The sequence below is a fragment of the Nyctereutes procyonoides genome, unplaced genomic scaffold, assembly GCF_905146905.1.
Source record: "Nyctereutes procyonoides isolate TBG_1078 unplaced genomic scaffold, NYPRO_anot_genome, whole genome shotgun sequence".
Taxonomy (NCBI): domain Eukaryota; kingdom Metazoa; phylum Chordata; class Mammalia; order Carnivora; family Canidae; genus Nyctereutes; species Nyctereutes procyonoides.
The window spans coordinates 2,924,859-2,939,134 of NW_026575121.1; the positions used below are offsets into that span (position 1 = coordinate 2,924,859).

Sequence of the window (14,276 nt, forward strand, 5' to 3'; positions counted from 1 at the left end):
CCCAGGTCCTGGGAAGCCCGGGCTGCACCCACAGGACAACCCCCGCGGGCGGGGAGGCTGGTGGGGGGCTCCCTGGGCCCTGAGCCCCGGCTCCCACTGCGCGGGGAGGGCCTGGCACACCTGCCACTTGGAAGGACTCTGGACCGGGGACGCACGTTGGCCCAAATAGGACTTCAGCTATTTACAAGGTCTCTCGGGGACTCCAGGCAACGGTTTTCTGCTGTGTTCCTCCAGTAAAGGTCCTGTCATTTCCTTATTGTCAGTTAATTATTGCCAGACCTTGACTAGATGATAGAGGGCCGAAAATTTGAATTTACAGCCCGGGGTGGGGGCGGGGAGCATGGAGACAAAGAATCCATGATTCGGGTGGAGCCGAGCCCTGTCAGCAGGTGACAGCTTCTCTCAAAGAGGACGCGGGGGAGTCGGGGTTGGAAGAAGGAGGATGACCTGTGCCTCTGCCTCAGAGGCTGTCCGGTCCCCTTTCTGATAAGTGCAGCCTCTCCCCGCGGATGCCTCTCCCCTGGCGGCCTCTCCCCCCCCAGCCTCTCCCCTGGCGGCCCCTCCCCTGGCGGCCTCTCCCCCCGCCCAGCCTCTCCCCTGGCGGCCTCTCCCCCTGGCGGGCTCTCCCCTGGCGGCCTCTTCCCCTGGCGGCCTCTCCCCTGGCAGCCCCTCCCCTGGCGGCCTCTTCCCCTGGCGGCCTCTCCCTTGGCGGCCTCTTCCCCTGGCGGCCTCTCCCCCTCAGCCTCTCCCCTGGCGGCCCCTCCCCTGGCGGCCTCTCCCCCTGGAGGCCCCTCCCCTGGCGGCCTCTTCCCCTGGAGGCCCCTCCCCTGGCGGCCTCTTCCCCTGGAGGCCTCTCCCCTGGTGGCCCCTCCCCTGGCGGCCTCTTCCCCTGGCGGCCTCTCCCCTGGCGGCCCCTCCCCTGGCGGCCTCTCCCCCTGGAGGCCCCTCCCCTGGCGGCCTCTCTTCCCCTGGCGGCCCTCTCCCCTGGCGGCCTCTTCCCCTGGCGGCCTCTCCCCTGGCGGCCTCTTCCCCTGGCGGCCTCTCCCCTGGCGGCCTCTCCCCCTGGAGGCCCCTCCCCTGGCGGCCTCTTCCCCTGGCGGCCTCTCTCCATGGCGGCCTCTCCCCCCCAGCCTCTCCCCTGGCAGCCTCTCCCCTGGCGGCCTCCCCCCCCCAGCCCCTCCCCGCAGCGGCCCCCCTCCCGCCCCAGCTGAAAGGCCTGGGCTTCTCTCTCTGCGGGAAAGCTGCCCTCGGACCAGGGGTCACACGCGGGTGCCGGTTGCGCCCACGAGGACGCGGGAATGTCTGCTGAACTGGACTTGGAATGAAAGGTTGTGCTCCGGGAGGAGGAACTGCAGCTGGAGGGAGGGGAGGGCGTGGGCTCCGCCGCCTGGCTGACCCCCCCCCCCCCGACCCCGGGGCAGGTGTGAGAGGAGACCGTGGCCGCCCTCTGCCCTTCCCCCGGCTGCCCTTCGCCGCCACTGCGCCCCCAAACACGGGCCGGTTACAGGGCACCTGGTGCTTTCGAGGAACTGAAAATTACAAACGAAATATGTAACACGAGCCACAGGCTGCTTCCACCGCCCCCCAGGCCTCTTGATTTTTTTTTTCTGGAATTGGGAGCGTCCCAAAGTACTTAGGTGCGTGTGGTCTGCAGGTGTGGACGTAGATGTGGATGTACGTGGACACGTGTGTATATGCCAGTGCGGTGCACATGCTCGTATTATACACACGTGTGTGAGCACAGACGCTTAAGGATCCACCTGACTGCGAAACTACACGGCCCACCGCGTTGGGAGCCGAATAACCTGCCAGAAAGACCCATCGTCACCACACCAAGGGCAGACTGGTTGATTCCGTGCCCGTATTCAGGCCACATGTCCCCAAGCCAACAAGACAGCTGACAGCTCTCGTGGGGTTGGCCATGTGTAGTGAACACCAGCCCTCCAGGGACAGGCAGATGGTGAAATGAGCCGTGAGGGCAGCGGACTCCATGCATGAAGACACCCTCCCTCTGGTTTGGAACCTACAAGACACAAGTGTCCCCCCCGCCTGGTATCCTGGGCCTGGCGGCGCCCTTCTCCCTGTTCTCAAGGAGACTAGACTATGACGCCCACCCACTGCCAAGTGGCTTATCCAGGCCCTGGCTCGCTCCAGACTAGACCCCCAGCTTCCTGCTTCCAGATGGCAACACCAGGCCCCTGGTATCCAGGGCAACGGGCTGAGTATTTATGTACCAGCCCCCCCCCAACACACACACACACACACAAAATGCATATATTGACATTTTAATCCTTGATGCTGCTGTTAGGAGGAGGTGGGGCCTTTGGGAGATGTCACTTTTCCTATATGGTGGTGAGGGTGAAGCCCTCGTGAACGGGATTCACGGCCCTTATAAAAGAGACCCCAGGAAGCTCATTGCCCTTCCACAGTGTGAGCACAGTGAGAAGAGGGCCATCTGTTAGCTGGGGAGCATGCTCTCACCATCTTGGACCCCTGCACCCCGATCTTGGACTTGCAGCCTCCAGAACTGTGAGCAACGAACTTCTATCATTGAAAACACTCTGGTTGGGCAGCCCGGGTGGCTCAACGGTTTAGCCCACCTTCAGTCCAGGGCGTGATCCTGGGGACCCGGGATCGAGTCCCACGTCCAGCTCCCTGCATGGAGCCTGCTTCTGTCTCTGCCTCTCTCCCCGCCCCCCCCGTGTCTCTCACGAATAAATAAAATCTTTTCAAAAAATAAATAAAATAAAAAAATAATAATAAAACACTCTGGTCTATGATCCAGATCAAGCGGGTGTTTATTAGGTAGGGGCTTCAGGGTCCCAGGAACCAACGCCGTCACTCCAGGACTAAAGAAGATGACCGGGACACCAGGAGTTTGCAGAAAAGCTTATTGTTAACTGGATGACTCAGCCGTAGCCCACCTTGAAAACGGAGGCGTAGCCTGCATGTTCTGGAAGTCAGGAGGGTGCGAGGGAGGAGAGGCAGAGAGAGCGACCACCCATGTTCCAGGAGTTTCCTACCGGCCTAGCTTCATGCCCCGTGAGCAGAGGGTCAGCCCCAGAAGTGCCAGAGGGGTCTCCAGGGGGGACTCCGGAGGTTAAGACCCACATCCTAAGCCTCAGCAGCAGCCAGGGCCTGCCCAGAATGACCTGTGCACCCTCCGCCCCCGGCCCAGAAGCTTCCAGGGGGTCAGACTCAAGGAGGTTTGCTGACCCTGGGTTTCAAGGCTTCAAATTAGTGGAAGAGGGAAAAATGTTGCCCCCAGACACCCTCTCCCCTGAGGAATTAAAACCTAGGAAGGAGCTCCAGAGCGTGCCACGCATAGCAAAGACCTGACACGCCACAGAGCTTCGGGTCAGCCTTTCGGTTCGTGCTTTGTGTTTTTCAGCTGCCTGTGGTTTCTTCAGACCAGATGCTCAAAGGGAGCCTGAATTTCAAAGAAGCTCTTAAGATAAAACTAACTTAATTTTACCACATTTAGGAAAATTAATGTGTGTCTTACACTATTCTCAGAAGGAGACAGAGAAGGGTGTTTCTTAACCCCCCCCCTCCAAATTATAAAGGGATCGAATTCACCAAAGACCAGGAATCTCTCTCTCTTCTCTTCTCTCTTTCCCTCCCTCCCTGTCTCTCTCTCTCTCTCTCTCTCATACACACACACTATATGCTATTTCTGAACTACCTTTTCATATATATACGTATATATGTATAGCGTGTATGTGTATAATATATATTTTTATGTATTTAAATATAATATAATATTTAATTTTTATTTTTAATTATAATTTAATATGATTTAAATAATTATTTTAATTTTAAATTATTTAATATAAGATAACATAAAATATTTAATATAAAATATTATATATAATTATATAATACACATAAAATCTGGAGAGAAAGGGTGCTAATGAGCAGCACCCTCAGTTACTCCGACAGCCCATTTTGCATCATTATCTCCCCTAAACCTCATAGAAAATCATGTGAGGAATCCACAGCTTAGAGAGGTGATGGGCTTGCCAAAGTAATAAGAGCAAGTGGGATCAAACCTAGATGTGCTGAGCCACAAGCTCATGATTTTAACTGACTCTGATACACCAGTTCCCTGGACTGGCTCATTAAGTGTTTGTTGAGGAAATTAAAAAAAAAAAAAACAAAAAAACCTTGAAGAGCTTCAAAAAGAGGAAAAAGACATTGTATCCAGTTGCCGTCAGCCTCTGATAATAAATATCACTGGTAAATGCATGATCTGTGGTTATAGTTAATATATGATATCCATCTGGGTCTTTTTTTTTTTTTTTTAAGATTTTACTTATTTATTCATGAGAGACACAGAGAGAGAGAGAGGCAGAGACACAGGCAGAGGGAGAAGCAGGCTCCATGCAGGGAGCCTGAGGTGGGACTGGATCCTGGGACCCTGAGGTCACGGCCTGAGCCCAAGGCAGATGCTCCACCACCGAGCCCCAGGTGCCCCTCTTTCGGAGGGGGATGCGTTGTCCCTGCCAGTGGGTCCGGCACTGAGTCTCATGAAGGATGTGATCCCCCTTCGGGAAGGCTCTCGCCAGGGCGGATGTATGAAGCAGTTCACCGCTCTGCAAACTTGAAGAGTCTGAGCGTTGGCCAGACCACTGCTGAGGAGCTTCCTCTTTCCTGATGGCCTGGCTGAGAGCCCTCCCTCCGGGGAGCCCAGCAGCCTGGCTTCCTGGCCAGATGTTCCTCCTCCACACCTGTAGACCTTAGGAAACCAAGGGTGACCTCGGTATCTGCGGCCTTGACTTCCTTCCCAACTCTGCCCTTGAGATGTGGAAACTGAAAGAACAGCCACCCCAGGACCATCCACTCAACAAGCAGGTCAGGGAGGGGAACCTCCTCACATTACGGTCAGCAAGTCAGATCCCCTTTCTCCTGCCTCGTGGGAGAACTGTCTCTCAGTTTAAAGAACCAGAAAAACGTATGTTTCTCCTGAGCGTTAGTGTGTGTTTCTCTTCTGGGCACCATGAATCTTGTAGCTCGTAGAATCGCCTTCTTTGCTTTGGATGCTGGGAAACTCAAAGCCAAATATTTTGCACACGTCCAACCCCTTGTACGGCACCTTGGGGCACGCGTTCTCTGTACATGCTCTGCTCTTGTGTTCATCCTATTTCCCTACCCTTGTTTCCCTTTTGCCCTAATCGCTTCATCTCTAAGTGATGTCCTTTATCCCTGTACCAGAGTAGGCCAGCTGCGGTCACAAATGACTCTAGATCCCAACACAGAAGAGGGTGACTCCTCACTTACCTGAGGGCTAATGTGGATGTTACCTGGTGGTTCCCTTCCAAGTGGGGAACACAGGGAACTAAGTTCTTTAGCTCTGCCGTCTTCGCCATGTGGCCCTACGGCGGCTACCAGAGGTAGAAAGATGGGAAGCACATCAGACGCTTAACTCCTTCAGCCTGGAAACGACAACACGCCATTTCCTCTCACGTTCCATTGGCCAGAACCAGTCACCCAGATGCAAAGTGCTGGGAAAGATTGTTCCCCATCAGGCAACCACTCTCCCAAAACAACTCTACCTGGGAGGGAAGACAGCTCCTCGGTGGTCAGCTACCGTCTCTGCCACTTTCCCTAACTTCCCTGTGGAAACGAGAAAACTAAACTAAGTCAGTAGACTTTAGAATAAAAAAAAGGATATCTCTCTTTTCCCTGCCAAAGAGTAGTACTATTCATCAAGAAATAACCACACCGTGAAGACCTGCGATTGGACTCTGCTGGGTGCTAGAGGTGGTGCAAAGCGTGAGCCACAGCTCTCGTCTTCAGGTTGATTGTGAGGTCTCGTGCACACCGTCCACACTTCTGTTCTCATGGCTGGAGGTGCGGCAGCCCTCAAAATCATTCTGTGGGGGAGACATCGCTCCCCCCGGTTGTCTTCGCTGCCCTCACTGAACTCTGTGAAGAAGAGGGTGGGATGCAGCAAGGGGCTAGCTCTGTCTGTGCAATAAAAGAAGGCCCTTCAGTAGCCACCTCTGAGGTGGCCGGGGATGGGGGGGCGGGGGGCGAGGAAGGAGGCAGGGACTCTTCGTTTCTAGTCTTCCCTCTCAGATGGCCTTGGTTAAGGGCTTAGTTTCCTCCAGCCTGGTTTCCTAGTTTGCAAGTGGGAGGTGATATTTGCCTTCCTTGCCTTCAGGATTAATTAGTGGTTGTGTGGCGCTTTGAGCCTACAGATGAAAAGCTTTTATGTGGGCCCAGTGCATCATCATACCACAGTCGTCACCACCACCACCATTACCTTGTGTCCTAAGGATAACGTGCTGGAATTCCCACACAAAGTTTCCGAGAGAGACTCGACTTTTCTAACTTTTTTGACCTCCTCTTCTATGCTTTTTTTTTTTTTTTTAAGGATTAATTCACTTTCCCCCTCTGTGATCCTGTTGTCAAGGACTGAGAAAGTGGGAGCGGACCATAATTTCTCAGAGAACCGGGTCTCACACACCCTAACTTGACGGTGCTTTCCTCCCAAAGCTAGGCATTTCGGCTCTACCCCAAATCCAGATTGTAAGTGATGTCTCAGAAAGGAAGGAAGAGGACATTTGTAGATAAACTCTCTTTAAAAATCTCAGAACCAATAAAATAAAATAAAATAAAAATAAAATAAAATAAAATAAAATAAAATAAAATAAAATAAAATAAATTAAATTAAATTAAAAAAAATAAAAAATAAATAAAAATCTCAGAGCTCCTTAAAAAATTGTTTTTTCTCCCAAAATATCTCATAAATAAATTGACCTTTTCTGCTTGCTACATGACATTGTAAAAAAAAAAAAAAAAGAGAGAGAGAGAGACAGAGAGAGAGAGAGTTATTTCCTTTCGATTCAATACTCCGGGCTGATCCCATATCCTTGGGAGCTTCTTAGTCTCTGAACTCAACAGCAGTTCAAAGTCTGACTTCAGAACTAGTGTCTTTTCCTCGGGAGATGGGGGGGGGGGGCTTTGAGTGACCTTCTCCTACTGAAAATGGGAGCTGGGACCAGAGGTCGTGGGGGTTCCCAAGTGATAGGAGCAGAGCCGAGGGAGTAGGTTCAGGTTATCACAGAAGAACTTTAAGTTTCCCCGGTACGTGGATTTTGTGTTCCAGATCCAAGACCAAGGGTGGTAGACTCAGATGGTGACCTTCCTGTACGGCTCTAGCCCCCGGGCCGAGTTCAACTGGAGCCTTGATACTTGTGGGAAGCCCTTAAAACGGACCCCTTTGCTAAGCCAGCGGAAGCCTCTTCTCTTACTGGTGCAGGTGCCACTTCCTTTCACATGAGCGCACGATTCCAGCCCCAGCTTATCTTCAAGTGAACAATGACACGTTGCACAAGGGGATCCAAGTTTTAATTTAGACTCGTGGTGACTCACATGCTTAGTCAGGCAGCAATATTAATACGAAACATGTTTATGGTTCTTCCTGTGTGCTAGGTATTGTTCTAGTCCCTTTGTATGAAATCATGTAGTCCTCAGATGGCCTTAGGAAGCAACTTCTGCGACACCTTCTACTTTAGAGGTAAGGAAACTGAGGCAGGAAAGGTGTAAATGCCTTATCCAAGGTATCGTGACGGAGGCAGAGCCAGGATGTGAACCTGTGACTACAAGGACACAGGTTCCAGAAGGGCAGAGATTCTTGTCTCTTTAGAGCCCAGAACTACTCTGGGCATAAAGTAAAGTTCTATAAAATATAAAACAAAATATTTAGGTGTTCCAGAAAGAAAAGGCAGACTCAAGGGAAAGGACGAGTTTAAAAAAAAGAAAGAAAGAAAGAAAGAAAGAAAGAAGAAAGAAAGAAAGAAAGAAAAAAGGACGATTTTATCAAGGAAATAATACAAGAATACTTTCCAGACCCGAAGCGCCTCCAGATACAGAAAAATGAAAGCGAAAAGGCCCAACAGGACATGTCACCGTGGAGCTTCAGAATACCGGCAATAAGGAAAAGATCCTGGAAGTTTTTAGAGAAAACTAAGAAACAATGGCACTGGATTTCTCAACAGCACCAAAAGCTAGACGATAGGAGGAAAATGTCTTCGGAAGTTTAAGGGAAACTTTTTTCTAACCTAGGATTCTGTGTCTAGCTAAGCCATCGATCAAATAGGCAGGTAAAATAAAGTCATTTTCGGGCAAGCCACGGCTTTAAATTTTCCCTCCGCCAACTCTTTCTCAGGAGGTTCCTGAAGGACATGCTCTGCCCAAGCAAGAGATGAAATGGCAAAACGGGGAGAGGCAGGGAAGCAGGGGCTCCAGCACAGGGCGTGGGCAGAGGGGAGTGCAGGCCGGCGTGGACTCAGCTCGGCGGCGGATCCAGGCAGCCACCGTCCAGCCTGGAGCAGCAAGACAGGGGGTCTCTGCTCAAAACAACAGCAGCAAAAGTCGTACATATGCACACTCGTGTAAACACCAAATATTGATTTAACCCCAATTTAAGAAATGCCCATACTGGGGGGTGGAGAGTGGAGGGGGAGGCGGAGAGAACTAAAGTGTCCCTTTCTACAGTAAACAAGTCAACAGGTGATACTTATAATAAAAAAATTAATAAACTGCGAGGTGCCTGGGGGGCTCAGTCGGTGAAGCGGCTGACTTGGGCTCAGGTCTTGAGCCCAGAATCCTGGGCTAGAACCCTACATGGGGCTCCCCACAACGTCACTGACAGATGGAGGAGCCTGTGGAAAGGGGAATCAGAGTATAAGAAGCAGGATCTTCACTGATTGTGGTTAAAATACGTCTTGTGGGACGCCTGGGTGGCTCAGTGGTTGAGCATCTGCTCAGGATGCCTGGGATCGAGTCCCACATCGAGTTCCCTGCGTGGAGCCTACTTCTCCCTCTGCCTGTGTCTCTGCCTCTCTCTGTGTCTCTCATGAATAATATATATATATATATATACATATACAATCTTGCAGATTTAACAAAAAATTTTATGACCATGAAATCCTGTGTCTAGGGCCTTAGAAGGGCCAGTGTAAGGGAGGCACGCGGCAGCTGCAGCTTCATTCCCTCTGACTGGTGCTCGGGCAGGACACTGTGCTTCAGGCCTTCGGCCCTGACGTGCCACCTGACGGCTGACAACCTCTGTCCAGAGTGGGGAGGGGAGGAAGCAGGCCTGGAGAGGGGGAGGGGGAGGACTGGCACCTGTCTCCCCAGGGCTGACGGTGGCTTAAGGCATGTGATGTGAGCAAAAGGCAAGGGAAAGAGCATTTCCTGGGAAGTGCCTTCTCTGCCAGCTGGCAGGGGAGGGGTGCGTGTGTGTGTGTGTGTGTGTGTGTGTGTGTGTGGGTGTGTAGGTGTGGGGGGGAAGGGGGAACTGCACCGGGTGTTGAAGGGAGTCAGGAAAGAAAGGAAACCAGTTCAACTCTTCTGGGCTCTCATACTTACGTGTAGGCACCAGACAAGGTCTCTTCTTCACCAAAATCTTTGACCTCACCAGAAGGATCGATGAATTGGTTTCTTACCATTTCTTCTAAAACCAGTCGTCTCTCCCTTATCCGCACGTGTTTTTGCATTCTGTGGATTGTAACCACAAGGGCTTGCGACACACTGTACTTTGGATCTGTCTCTTCCACTATCAGTGACACATGCAAAGGAAGTAGAGCCTGACGTAACTGGTAGGCCCAGCAAAATACGATGAGAAAGATGATTCAAGGCGGAAAGATCACCGCACACTCCATAGCCAACACAGATTATTCTTGAACGTCTGTTTACTTCTGGGTCTTGAGGAAACAAACATTTATAGCGGCCTATCTTGTGCCTCTCGTATGATCTCCGTTTAGGAGGAGGCGTTATTATTCATATTTCACAGATAAGGACACAAGCCCGTAGTGGAGAGGTAACCCAAGGAGGCTGTGCAAGGCAACACACTAAGGGTTCACGAGTCATTTTTTTTTTTTAACCACCCCACACGGATAACTGAAAATCACCCATAGCATCAAGTCCCCCGGATGGCCAGCGTCCACCCGCCCCCCCTTGCAGGGCTTGGTCACACTTAGGGCATCTGCACTGGTGAAGGCGAAGAACCTAGCGCAGCATCGTTCTTGCCCCTTACAGGGCTCCTCGGTGCCTGCTCAGTGATCCAGACACCAGCTGACAGATCTTATTATTTTCCAGATTTGCCATTACCTTTAGATGCAAACTCTAGAGCTGAGAAAGGAGGCTGCCAAACTTCGTTTATAAATACTTTAAACCTCCATTTTCCAACTGTACATTAGTGAGCACGGTAGGTTGATAGTGCTAAGTTGGATGAGTAAAAAATAGAAAGAAAGAAAGAAAGAAAGAAAGAAAGAAAGAAAGAAAGAAAGAAAGAAAGAAAGAAATCCTTTCATTTTTTTGAGCCACTGCGAACGTATAGGGGCATATTGTTCGCACTGTACCCCAGGAAACAGTCAGCCAAACGCTTGCTTCCTGCCAGGTCACGTATCTGACATGAAAGCTGATATTTCTCGCTTGCATGCCTAGTTTCAAAATGAAACCGGAACATTCCTAGCCTTGGGGCAGCTCTGGTAGCCACAGCCAGCCAGAGATCCGATGATCACAGTAAAATAGGTTAAGGAGAATCTCCCAGCAGCTCCACACAAATATGGGGGGGGGGGGTGTATAGACATATACATATTTATTTTATTTTATTTTTAATTTGTTTTCCATGAGGCACAGAAGGAAGAGAACCACAGCTGCAGTGACCGAGTGAGCTGCCTTCTGGCCCTGAGACTGCAGTCAAGGCCTGCGGCTGGCTGGCAGTCGAGGCTGTGGCTGGAGGAAGGGGTCAGTGGCATGTGCCCTTTGAGTCTGTCAAAACTTTAGAGATGTTTCTGGAAGACTAAGCAGACCTCTTTATTCCCTTTTAAAAAAAAAAGTATATAAAATATAGGGCAGGGGATAGACACTCCAGTAGGGACATCCGTATGGGTGCCCGACTGCTGCTATGACAAATGAGCGTAGCTTTAGGTCACCACACACATTTTTTTTAACCTTAAACACACATTTTTTTTTTCAGTCTTACTGTTCTGGAGGTCAGAAGTCTGAAACAGGCATCACTGGGCTAAAATCAATCTAGAGAAGACTCCTCCCTTGCTGTTCCAGCTTCTAGAGGCAACACGCGTTCCTTGTCTCGTGGCCCCCTTCTCTCTTCAAAATAGCAACAGCGATGGGGGCCCTCATACATCCACTCCAACCTTGGCTTCGGTCCTCACGCCTTCCGCTGTGACACGGACTCCTCCTGCTGCCTGCAGAGACCCCTGTGCTTCCCCTGGGCCCACTAGACAAGCCAGCATAATCCCCCCGTCTCGCAGCCAGCCGCTTATGACCTCAACTCCACCTGCAACCTTCATTCCTCCACTGTCATCCAACATAACATGGTCACAGGCTCCAGGGTTCGAGGCACAGACATCTTTGGGGTGGGGGGAAGCATTAATTTTGCCCACTCTGTGGCATAAGGGGCTATTCCTGTGCCTGGCACGTAGTCAGCACCCAATAAAGGTTTGCTATTTTCGTGGTTGTCTGCGACGCTGAAGACACCCGCCTTCCTCTGTAGGAGCAGGGCAGTGGGCTGGGCTATATTCTTGTGAGGAAATGCCCAAGACATTTTCCATGGCAGTGTTCTCTAGTTTTGGCTTGTCTTACCCTCCACAGCCTGTGGGGGGACACATATCCCTGATTAGGAAGCTCCCTCACCCCTGGCAAGCCAGTCACAGCGACCCAGGGTCGTCATTCCATGTCTAAAGCTTGAGAAACCTTCCTGTGTAAGGGATGCACGCCTTAGGGCCTCACGATGTGGTTACAGAGTCCTCTGACCCCAGTTATCGGAATTTTCTCCTGCAGACCACCTACCTTCTGGTGCATCCACTCAGGAGATATATATATATATATATATATATATTTATATATACTTTTTTTTTTTGAGAGAGAGAGAGAGAAGAAGAGAGGGGTAGGGAGAGGAAGAGAGAGGTTTTTTTTTTTTTTTTTTTTTTTTAAGATGTATTTATTCTCTGTGAGAGACACACAGAGAGAGGCAGAGACACAGGCAGAGGGAGAAGCAGGCTCCATGCGGGGAACCCAATGAGGGCCTTGATCCCAGGACCCCAGGGTCACGTCCTGGGCCGAAGGCAGGTGCTCAACCGCTGAGCCTCCCGGGGTCCCCAGAAGAGAGACTCTTAAGCAGGCTCCACGCTCAGCGTATAGCCCAGCGCTGGGCTCGATCTCGCAACTTTGAGGTCATGACCTGAGCTGAAATCAAGAGTCAGATGCTTGACCAGCAGAGCCACCCAGGGCCCCTCATTCGGGAAATACCGAACATGTATCGTGTGTGAGGTGCCAGAGACACGAGGAGGCTGGGTGGCCCTACCCCCACCCCTCGGCAGAGCCCCGTCTCCCTGCAGAGGTGCCCTGGGAGCCGCCGAGAGCGTTCAGAGGGCAGCTGACTGACCCCAGGTCCTCCGAGCCCCACTTCACCAGAACAGCTTTGGTTTTTCTGTCTTAAGATACGGGGGTGTGTGTACGATTCTGCTGCAAACCAGGGTGGGCTTCCTGGTAGCGGGCCCACGGTGGACGCTCCTAAGTAAGGGAATCTCCAGGTGTGAAGGCCACGGGCCTGGGGGGTCAGGGGGCCATGGGGCCTCTTGAGTCCTAAGTGGGGAAGCCTCCGCTTCCTGGGCAGGCTCCTGGGCACAGAGGCTCCACTTCCCCTCCTTTGTCCCACTTCGGGGCCACATGGGGCCCTCCCAGCAGCTGCGGCCCCTGGTAGCGAAGCCCTTCATCGCCACGGCTCCCAGGGCCCCTGTGCCTTGCCGCCTTCTCCGGAAGGTGCCCGGCTCTGCCCCTTGCCGCAGCCCTACGCGGCCTCCCTCATGTGGAGCAACAGCACGTCTGAGGCTCCCACGGCTCCGCTCGGGCCTGAGGCATTTGGAATTGCCCGAGCTGCTCATCACGCTCCCTCGACGACACCTAATGACACCCTACATTTATGGTTCTTTAGAGTTCGCAAAGCTCTTTGACATGATCGCACTTAATTTGAGCCTCAGACGCCCTTATGAGGTAAGCAAGGCGGTGACTTTTATTCCGGTTCCGCAGAGGAGGAAAGCGACTGGGGACAAAGCCAGCAGCGCCTCGCCCAGGGCCGCAGGCCCCGAGTGGCCCGGACGGCCTCCTCGAGGGGAGGCCTCCATCGAGCGCTGTGGCCTCCCTTCCCCACACCACGGAGAAGGCTGGGGCCGGCCTCCTTTCTGTTTCAGGAGTGGCCTCCACCAAGGAGCAAGGCGGCCCGGCTGACCCTGGCCACGGCTGTCGGAGACGTGCTGTGGCCTCCTCGTGGAGCCGCACGTGGATGTTGGAGCCTCAAAGCCCAGTCGGGGAGGGTGACGGCGACGCCGAGACCTTGCCCTTCCTGGGGGACCCCTTCTGTCTTCACCTAAAGGAAGAAGGGGGAAGCCTGTTGGTGTCCTTGGTGTCCTTGGTGTCCTTGGTATCATTGGTATCATTGGTGTCCTTGGTATCGTTGGTGTCGTTGGTGTCATTGGTGTTGTTGGTGTCGTAGGTGTCCTTGGTGTCATTGGTGTTCCAGGTGCTTTAACTTGAAAACAGAGCCCCCTTTGTTGTGAAGAACAGTGGTCTTTCCATGAAATAGGGCCGCCGTTGGGAGCCCAGGGGAGATCGGAAGCTCAGCGGCATTCCTCACAGCGCACACTTGACCCATGAGGGAACAGCATCTCATTTTTCTGGTAACAGAAATAAGCTCTCAGAGCCACTAAGATCACGAGGCAGTCAGCCCTGTCTTCTCTGTTGTCCCTTCTGCTCTCCCTGGAGAAGGCCGCACAATATAGGTTGTCCTCAGGGCTTCGCAGGCACGTGGGAAGTACTTAGGATTTGGGGAAAGGGGATCCCTGGGTGGCGCAGCGGTTTGGCACTTGCCTTTGGCCCAGGGCGCGATCCTGGAGACCCGGGATCGAATCCCACGTCGGGCTTCCGGTGCATGGAGCCTGCTTCTCCCTCTGCCTGTGTCTCTGCCTCTCTCTCTCTCTCTCTGTGACTATCATAAATAAATAAAAAATTTAAAAAAAGGAGTATTCTTAAAAAAAAAAAATTTAAAAAAAAAAGGATTTGGGGAAAGTGGTGTTTGGGGGTTTATTTGCTGGGGGGTGGTTGTTTTTGTTCTTTTAATTGGTACTAGAAGAACAGACTGCTCCTTCAGAGCCAGGCAAAAGGAATGGAAACTGCAGGAAGGGAAAGTGGTCTCCACAAATGCCAACCTACCTTCAGATCAGCAGCTTTCCCTTTACTGAGTC

At 52.1% G+C, this 14,276-nt stretch overlaps 1 long non-coding RNA gene across 2 annotated transcripts; it reads right to left on the bottom strand.

Annotated features, from left to right (window-relative positions):
- Window positions 1-4,377: 4,377 nt before the first annotated feature.
- Window positions 4,378-5,698, bottom strand: LOC129516567 (uncharacterized). Of its 2 annotated transcripts, none has more exons than XR_008665786.1 (3): window positions 5,556-5,698; window positions 5,281-5,435; window positions 4,378-4,738 (listed from the first exon to the last, which is right to left on the bottom strand). It is a non-coding gene; the product is annotated as an uncharacterized LOC129516567 (long non-coding RNA). The 2 variants fall into 2 exon arrangements; XR_008665787.1 differs by having other exon boundaries at window positions 4,378-4,812.
- Window positions 5,699-14,276: the final 8,578 nt, after the last annotated feature.